The sequence below is a fragment of the Berghia stephanieae genome, chromosome 7, assembly GCF_034508935.2.
Source record: "Berghia stephanieae isolate SIO BIC M18660-M18661 chromosome 7, UCSD_Bste_1.3, whole genome shotgun sequence".
Lineage (NCBI taxonomy): Eukaryota > Metazoa > Mollusca > Gastropoda > Nudibranchia > Aeolidiidae > Berghia > Berghia stephanieae.
The window spans coordinates 37,155,842-37,163,341 of record NC_088366.1 but is presented as its reverse complement, the minus strand read 5'-3'; the positions used below and the strand labels follow the sequence as shown (position 1 = coordinate 37,163,341).

The 7,500-nt window shown below is 38.3% G+C and overlaps 1 protein-coding gene across 6 annotated transcripts in view; it reads right to left on the bottom strand.

Annotated features, from left to right (window-relative positions):
- LOC144977179 (sodium-dependent noradrenaline transporter-like) overlaps positions 1-7,500 on the bottom strand; it is a 212,076-nt gene that overhangs the window by 80,610 nt on the left and 123,966 nt on the right. For 2 of the 6 annotated variants that reach the window (XM_078922098.1, XM_078922095.1), the window contains exon 1: positions 1,932-2,416. The exons of the other annotated variants lie outside the window; for them this stretch is intronic. The gene's annotated coding sequence lies outside the window, so the exon portion shown is untranslated. Of the gene's footprint in view, positions 1-1,931; positions 2,417-7,500 lie in introns of those variants that run through there. 6 annotated transcript variants of the gene reach the window in all.

Genomic DNA, 7,500 nt, shown 5'->3' with positions numbered 1-7,500 from the left:
TCTCTCTCTCTCTCTCTCTCTCTCTCTCTCTCTCTCTCTCTCTCTCGTGTCTATTAGTTGTTCGCCCATATAAATAAATATATATATATATATATATATATATATATATATATATATATATATATATATATATATATATATATATATATATATCTCTCTCTCTCTCTCTTCGCAGTCTTTTATAGTTCATTTCCCCCTCTATCTTTCATTTAGTTATGCCGGACCAAAAAAGAAATCAAATGGAAAGAAGAAGAGGGGGGGGGGGGGGGGGGGGGGAGGAGGAGGGGCGGAGAGAAAGTAAGGAGGCAAGTGATATTTCAATATTTTCACTTCATAACGGTAATACAGTCATTGCCGATTAATTTGATGATGAAAAAATGACTGATGCAACTTTGATTAATACCGTGATTAAATGAATGGTTAGAATTTTGGAGGGGGGTATCTGATGATGATGATGATGATGATGATGGTGATGAGGTGAAGGGGAGGTTGATGAAAAGGAGGAGATGAGAAGGAGAATTGTATTGATGGTGTTAAATATGGTAACTTACAATTTCTAGCAAGATGATGTTGATGTTGATTGAGAGGTGAGCTTTTTTTAAGAATTAAGATAAATAGAGAGAGACGCCAATTTTAAATTTGGCTCACAGGAGTTTCAGACACCACTCGTAGGAATTTCAATGCCGAAAGAGGAATTTCCGCACACAAGAAAAAGGAATTGGAATGGTATTTGGCATTGTGTTTACATATTGTATAGTTCTAAATAGATAACTGATTAGAATTATACTATGATACATAAACACATTGCCAAATACAATCCCAAAGTTTCCTTATTTCAAATGAAGTAAAGCACCAAAATCAAATGGTAGAGATTGTAGTACTGGTGGTAGTGAGGATGACGTGGTGTTGGTGGTTGTAGAAATAGTGGTAGTGATGATGAAGATGTGATAGTGGTTGTTGTTGTAGTAGTAGTGGTAGTAATGATGATGTGGTGGTGGTGGTGGTTGTAGTAGCAGTGGTAGTGATGATGATGTGGTGGTGGTGGTAGTGATGAAGAAGAGGTGGTGGTTGTAGTAGTGGTGGTAGTGACGATGATGTGGTAGCTGTTGTAGTAGTATTAGTGGTAGTGATGATGATGTGGTGGTTGTAGTAGTAGTGGTCGTGATGATGTGGTGGTTGTAGTAGTAGTGGTAGTGATGATGTGGTGGTAGTGGTTGTAGGAGTAGTGTTAGTAATGATGTGGTGGTAGTGGTTGTAGGAGTAGTTGTAATGATGATGCGGTGGTGGTGCTTGTAGTAGTAGTGGTAATGATGATGTGGTGGTGATGGTTGTAGTAGTAGTGGTAATGATGTGGTGGTGGTGGTTGTAGTAGTAGTGGTAGTGATGATGTGGTGGTGGTGGTTGTAGTAGTAGTGGTAGTGATGATGATGTGCTAGTGGTGGTTGTAATAGTAGTGGTAGTTGCAGTGATGATGATGTAGTGGTGGTGGTTGTTGTAGTAGTAGTGGTAGTGATGATGTGGTGTTGGTGGTAGTTGTAGTAGTAGTGGTAGTGATGATGATGTGGTGGTGGTGATTGTAGTAGTAGTGGTAGTGATGATGATGTGGCGGTGGTGGGGTAGTGTTAGTGGTAGTGATAATGTGGTGTCGTGGTTGTAGTAGTAGAGGTAGTGATGATGATGTGGTGGTGGTGGTTGTAGTAGTGATGATGATGTGGTGGTGGTGGTTGTAATAGTGATGGTAGTTGTGGTAGTGGTATTGATGATGATGTGGTGGTGGTGGTAGTAGTAGTGGTAGTGATGATGATGATGTGGTGGTGGTTGCAATAGTAGTGGTAGTGATGATGGTTATAATTCTAGTGGCAGTGATGATGATGTGGTGGTTGGAAGGGGGGGGGGGGGGGGGGGCTGTCCTTGGAAGAATTTGACCTCACCGGAATTTGACGGCAGTTGCTCCAGCCCAGGGTTTTTTCAGGTGAAACCGGGGTTTTGGCATCACTGAATAGACTATCAATGACAATTTCATTTTGATGTGTACAAGTACAAGATCATCCGGTTTTGTTTTGACTCAAGGCAACAGTTCAAGGTTTCGCTCGACGGCAGATGATGGCTTAGATGACACTATAGTTTTTAAATTACCTTTAAATTATTTTTCAATTGCTAAATTAGATTTCAAAGATACACACACCAAACATCATGGTGGGATTGGCAATCACAATGAATATATATCCATGAACAGAAATAATAACAACCGACGCGATAAATTCATTGTATCAACAGGTAATCCAGCGTAACTGTGGTGTGTAATGTGTACACACAAACTTTGTTGACAATCAAATTGGTCGCGGGGTTTTAAATTTTAAGCCCAGCAGAGAACTCGCGCAATTCGGTTGGACAGGCCCGATACTATTTTTAGAAGGCCCTGATAGTATGTATCTATCACGGCTCGAGGAGAGATGCGCGAGTGTTAACGAAAAGCAGCATATGCAAAAACTGAGACGAAAAGCAGTATCTGCTAAGTTTGAAAAATATAGGGCGGCACAAAACAACTTCGCTCAATAGACCGACCGCCAGTGCCTATTGGGATAGCTTCTGGAATAAGTTCTCCTTTTAACAATGTTTCATATCTTTCAATATGACGTAGAAATCATATTTGATATATTTCTAGAGATTGTATGGTAAATACCAGTGTATTTAGGGTAGATGGTAGAGTAATGTGTATGTAAGGGTTCGCCTATGCGGATGCGGAGAAGTGTCCGTATGTGGGTATGAGAGTACGGGAGTATGTGTGGTAGGCGTGTTAGTTTGTATGCTAGTTTATATAGTCTGAGTGATTGTAAAGCGCCACAGAGCACTTGTCAGTGGCGCTATATAAGTATATTATATTATTTTTATTATATTATGGTCTGCAATGAGTCCTGACTTGAATATTATGGACTGCTGCATAATTTGGACAATGATGTCAAACAGTGTATAAGAGTCGTATAACGTTTTACTTAAACAGGAGCTAAAAGAGTCAATTCAAATTGCATGGAATCAAATGATAAGAAAAACAATTGGATCTTGGAAAAATGGATACGAACAGTCATAAAGTATAACGGGGGAATCAACATGTCACATTAAAATGTGAGAATAACGTCAAAACCTTCGCTATGGCAAATTGAGGTGTATCTATTAAAACAATTGTCAAACTCATATTTCCCAATAATATATTTGCTTTAAAATGTGTTTATATCAAGTTCAATAAATTGTTTTGGTTGTTGTGAAATTACGGTGTAAACTTTTTCTCGCACCCTATATATATATATATATATATATATATATATATATATATATATATATATATATATATATATATATTTCTATATATATATATATATATATATATATATATATATATATATATATATTATATACATATATATATATATTTATCGAGAGAGAGAGAGAGAGAGAGAGAGAGAGAGAGAGAGAGAGAGATAATGAGAGAGTGAGAGCGAGAGAGAGAGAGAGAGAAAGAGAGAGAGAGAGAGAGAGAGAGAGAGAGGAGAGAGAGAGAGAGAGAGAGAGAGAGAGAGAGAGAGGAGAGAAGACAATACCATTAGTCATACAAACAACGCATTAGATATAGGCTGATGAAAAAAGATACAAATAATTGGATACACTAAATGAATTATCTAATATGTTCCTTGTCACATTCCAGCAGCTTGGTTTTAACCGTCTTACCGATAGACTCTAAAATGTATAAATCATACATTTATCCCTTTAAAATCATCGAATCAAATTGATAGATTCAACCATTTTTACCGCGAGAACAACATCAATAATACACACTGCCTTTTGTTAAAATTGTTAGATAATATTGTCATGTTAGAATAAAATCCCAGCGAGCTTGTAAGAGGTTGAGGCCAGCAGACAACAAGATGAAGTGGGTTAGAGGATTAGTGACAGGCCTGTGCTGTTTGCTTGACTGACGGTTGACTTTTAAAATTAATAATTTAAAAAGGAATTTTCATTGCAAGCCGTTTTCATCCATCAAGAGATTGCAAAAATAATATTATCTCGACAACTGTGGGTAAAGATATTGAAAACGACGCGTGATGAAAACATTTCTATTAGGAGTAAACGGTTTACGTCACTCAAGAGATACTAACACACAAATGTATATATAAATATATAAATATACAGGCTAGATATTTAATATTTAAGTGTTTCATCGTCTTCCTTTTTATTAGGCTTTTAACGAAATCGGGCCGAACGAGACGCCGAACGCCGAACCCGAACGGATATAGCCTTCTCACGTGACCATGAACGAGATCTGGATAGTGAAGACTCTCAAGCGGTATGCAGCATCGGATCTAAGGTCACGTGATAGAGGATAGCTTGGGTTGCTGTTGGCTTGTGTTAGGGGAGGGGCAAGGTCAGTGTCATTCAATAGTATATAATTGACATCAGCATGGGATGTATATATTAACATTAATAATATAGGCAATAGATGACCAGGGATGTGTATTGTTTGTGTATTGTTTGTATATGTTTGTGTGTGTGCGTGTGTGTGTGTGTGTGTGTGTGCGCGCGTATGTGTGTGAAAGGGATTACACAAAAACACCTTTCTCTGTAGCTTCCAAATTAATGATTACGTATACGATAAATTTGAAAACCAATCAATTAGTGACAATCAGCATGGGATGTATATATTAACATTAATAATATAGGCAATAGATGACCAGGGATGTGTATTGTTTGTGTATTGTTTGTATATGTTTGTGTGTGTGTGTGTGTGTGCGCGCGCGTATGTGTGTGAAAGGGATTACACAAAAACACCTTTCTCTGTAGCTTCCAAATTAATGATTACGTATACGATAAATTTGAAAACCACATTGTTTGAATCAGCTCACTAATTAATTCCTGAGCTTTGAGATGGTGACGCAACTATTTCATACAAGACCTTGCAGTCGAGACGGCAGGGCTTTTGGGTTACACAACCACTATTTACCCATCGGTCAGCGGTACTCTTTGATGTATACAACACTCACCGCCTTTACGCAAAGCCGCCTGCCCATAAATCAAGAGATGATCTCCTAACTGTTCACAAGTAAACTGTCAAACGAGCAATAGATGATTGGATAAGAATCTCAAGATCTCATATAATAAGGTAAGTTTTGGAGAGGTGATATCCCCCCACCCGTCATCGGACAGAACTTTCATTGCGTTATATCATATGAGCTCCGCCTCCTCTTTCTATTCCGGAGTGACGAGATTAGACGAGAGGACGCGAGAAAAAAAATGGTCACGTGTTGGGCAAGTCGATCAGTCGGCGTACTCCGTATTATCTCTAAAAAGACCTGAATATGTTGCCAGAAAACCTTGACCCCCCCCCTCTCTCTCTCTCTCTCTCACACACACACACACACATACACACTCACACACACACACGTCCTCTCTCTTTCTCTCACTCTTTCTTCCCTCTGATTGTTTTTCTCACCTTCACTATTGTGGCGGATTGTGTGTTATTTTTGTGGGATCGAGTCCAACCGATAGCTCAATGGTCTGGATTCGAACTAGTATGCGCGCTATGGCTCTCGTTACCAGCTGCGCCACTCAACCTATACCACAAACGGCTCAGGTTTAATCTAGGGGTGATTAAGAATTGCCTTAGGGTCACTTATAACTTAATTGTATTAATAACAAGTGAGTCAAGACAATAGTAACGCCCAATACAATAATAACAATTCTATACATAAAGTTTAATTAAATTGTTACAGGAAAAGATAGAAAGAATAAGTATTTATTTAATATCAGGAAGAATAGCTCTAATTGAGTGGATCTAATCTATTATCTATTTATCTGTTTACTTTGATATAATCATATGTGTCGGTATGTGATTCATTTGAAAATGGTATAAGCCCGTTTGGCTTATCTTTATCCTGCCGGCTTGCTTGATTGAGGCAGATGTATCAGCTAGTTCCAGGGTTGGGTCCTGCTTGCAGGGTTTTCTGGACTTCACAACAGTGTGTTGTAGTTAGCGACTGACATCAGGGGTTTACAACTAAGCAAGGACTGGGAGGCAGGGATTCGGCACTGGCTGGGTGCTTCAAGGACAAGGACCTTCAATTAAGAGTTAAAACAACAAGGTCTTAGAGCCAATCGAGTTTGTCTTTCGCCACCGGATCGTCCTTGACCAACACATCATAATAGCCTTTATTTGCCGACAAAGGCAAGGAGAAGCAGTAACACCATGATAATGGTAGTTAGTATATTTGTATCAAACATCAACTGACAGTCGAGCTATCTTACATGATGAGAATTTAGCAGGGTTGTGTCCCTGGTATTTCTTAATTTAATTTTTAAAATTATAATTGAGGTTATGATGTGTGGCCGGCGATTGGCGGTAGGGTACAGACATTCAAGCAATATACATATTGAATATAAATGAAATAATAGAATAGATCATAAACAAATGTTAACTATAGTATAAGATACATATAGATATAGTTTTGTACAGGTATTCCAACTTACGAACATCCATGGAATAGCACAATTAAAATATATACACAAACTATAACATTAATAATAGATTAAATTGAATACACAGTAATATCTCGTTCCACTTTGAATGTTAACCAATAATTCATTTTACCTCCAGCCAAGAGAGAAGAAAAAACTTTTACAAGTTTGAAATTGGAGGGATAGCTCTTCTTTCTTTGGCTTCTTAGCGTGTGTGTGATTCGATTCAGAGATGAATTTGATTTTGTGAATTGGGGAGCGCGTCTGAATTATGGGAATAGCCAATCAGAAGAATGTTCCTGTTTTAGATAGCCAATGATATTCAGATGCTTTGGTAAGAAAGAATAACGGACAGCTTAGAACAGTAATTGCAATTTTAGCTACTCTTGAACGAGACAAGAACCTCAGGGCATATGCACGTTGGAGTTTTGTTTGGAAAAGGTAATTAGCAGGAGGTATGGATACAATGGGCAGACAATTTGAACAGGTAAATAACCCTTAAGCTGAAAGCGAGTGTTCCGTTATACAATGGGAAGGTGTCCCACGTATTGACCAGTTTTCCCGTTAGAAAAGGTTAGAGCTTTATTGGAGAAAAGACTGTCCATGTTTTGAGTATCTTAACTAGAGGTGTTAATCTGCCTTGGCAAATATATATCTCCACAAAATTTGAAGTGGTTTTGAATGAGACGCTTACGAATGATTAAGACATCACGCAGTGAATGAAAATCGTTCGTCACATTCTCCCCCTCTTGAAAAATCTCCTTGTGAGATTAAAATTAAGTCTAGTTTAAAACCATTTGAGAATTGTGGACAATAGGACGGTACTGGAAGTACAGTTATACTGTTTTGACGTCATCGGATACCGGATGGCGACTTAAGAAGTCGGCTCCATGGTTATCAGTGCCTTTGATGAATTCCACATGGAACGAAAATTGCTGTAGTATTAGCGACCAACGCATGAGTTTAGCGTTTAATTGTTGAGCTGTGGCCAGAAAT